The following is a 1,730-nucleotide window of genomic DNA, read 5'->3' on the forward strand; positions in this document are numbered from 1 at the left end:
GTGGCCGGGGCTTCCCAGCCTGGCACGGCGCGGGACACGGCAGGGCCTGGAGCACCCGGGACTCTGAGGATGCGCCGAATCCCGTCTGGCCCCCGGCACGGCAGGAGGGGGCTGTCCCTGTCCCCGCGGCAAGGGAAAGGTGGGGACACTCAGCTCTGGTACCACCCTGTCTGCACAGCAGGGTCTGGGGGTGCAGCTCCTGCCCTCTGCCCCGCTCCGACCTGCCAGCCCTGAGAAGCGAGCGGTGCTCTGCCCTAGGGACACCCGCAGGGCACCGCCGAGCAGGAGCTGGGAGATATGTCAAGGTCGATTTGGTTCTCCCGGGGCTGACTGCTGCCGACAGCTCACCCTGCCCGGCTGCTGCACGGAGCAGCCTGGAGAGCCGGCAGTGCAGGCAGCAGCGGGGCTGGGCACGGGCAGCCCAGACCTGCCTGGAGGGGTCGGGGCAGAGGGAGGGGTTTGGAAAAAGCTTGCAGGGAGCACCGTGCCTTCCCCTGTGAGCCCAGCCGATCTGGTTGCATCTGTGCTGCAGGGAAACTGAGGCAGCACGGTGAGTGAGAGAGCTCCCACTAGTGCCCCTGGCACTCAGCCCATCTCTGCTGTGCCCACACACCCCGGTGGGAGGAAGGTCTCTCTGGCACAAGCTGGGATGCCTGGGGCTGGAGCAGAGCTGCAAACGAGGGGCAGGATTTGACCAGCCAAATGCAGACCCACCTCCCTCCAGCACTGTGCCAGTATCTCCCCTGGATGCTGCACTCCCTTCCTTACCAGCTCCCAAGTAGGTCAGATGAGTCACCTGCCAGAAATGCCCTCAGCTCCCTGATTACTCCAGGGTCATGGTGCCACACCAAGGCAGAGATGATGTTTCTGCTGGTGGCCATGGCTCAGCAGCAATGCCACCAGTGTCCCCAGTTTCTCCCCAGCCCAGTGGATGGGTGCAAGGGGATGCACCACTGGGCCATGCACCCCCAGCTCCAAGCATTCCCCAAATGCAAAAACCCATTCTAGGCCCTATCCCAGCACTGCAGCCCCTGGCACCCTCTGCCTGGTTCCCTCCCTGGTGCTGTAGGGCCGACACGAGCTCAGTCAGGGCAGGGGGACAGACAAACACATCCCACCAACCCCCCCTCAGCTGCAGCAGGGTGACAGAGAGGCGAGAGGGATGATCCTCAGGCTGTTTATTAGCATCCCCCTTGGCTCAGCCCTGGCTGCTGCCTGGCTCACAGGTAGGCACTGCGGGGGTTTGCCGTGCAGAGACCACCAGAACAGCCCTGGAATCCCTCAGCATCACCACCCCTGCCTGCCCATTATGCTTCCAGGCCTCTGCACAAAACCCCATTAGTAAAACCCCCAAACCACCAGAAATACAGATGGCTATGGTCACCACATCACCCTGTGTAAGCCCTCACTAGCCCTGGGGTGCAAAATCAAGGGATACCTCAGCACCACTTGCACCTCACAGAGCTCTCCTGGGGTTTAAGTCCTGTGGTCTCCTTGGGGAGGACTCTGTGTTTGGCCAGGCACAAATGAGGAGAGGAATTAATTGCTGCCTAGGTTCCTGGTGCAGTGGCTGCCTCGTTCTCCCAAAGGCTGTGGGGGTCCAGGGTGGGGGCTGCATATCCAGAGGCTATCAGAGCTCCTCTTCCCCTCTTCAGTCAGGAGTCTCTGTCACTGCTTGTCCCCACGTCCTGGGGGAGCCACAAGCAGAAGCTGGCAGGGGGGCCAGGGGT

The sequence above is a fragment of the Chaetura pelagica genome, unplaced genomic scaffold (assembly GCF_000747805.2).
Source record: "Chaetura pelagica isolate M959 unplaced genomic scaffold, ChaPel_1.0 scaffold47, whole genome shotgun sequence".
In the NCBI taxonomy this organism is placed as follows: domain Eukaryota; kingdom Metazoa; phylum Chordata; class Aves; order Apodiformes; family Apodidae; genus Chaetura; species Chaetura pelagica.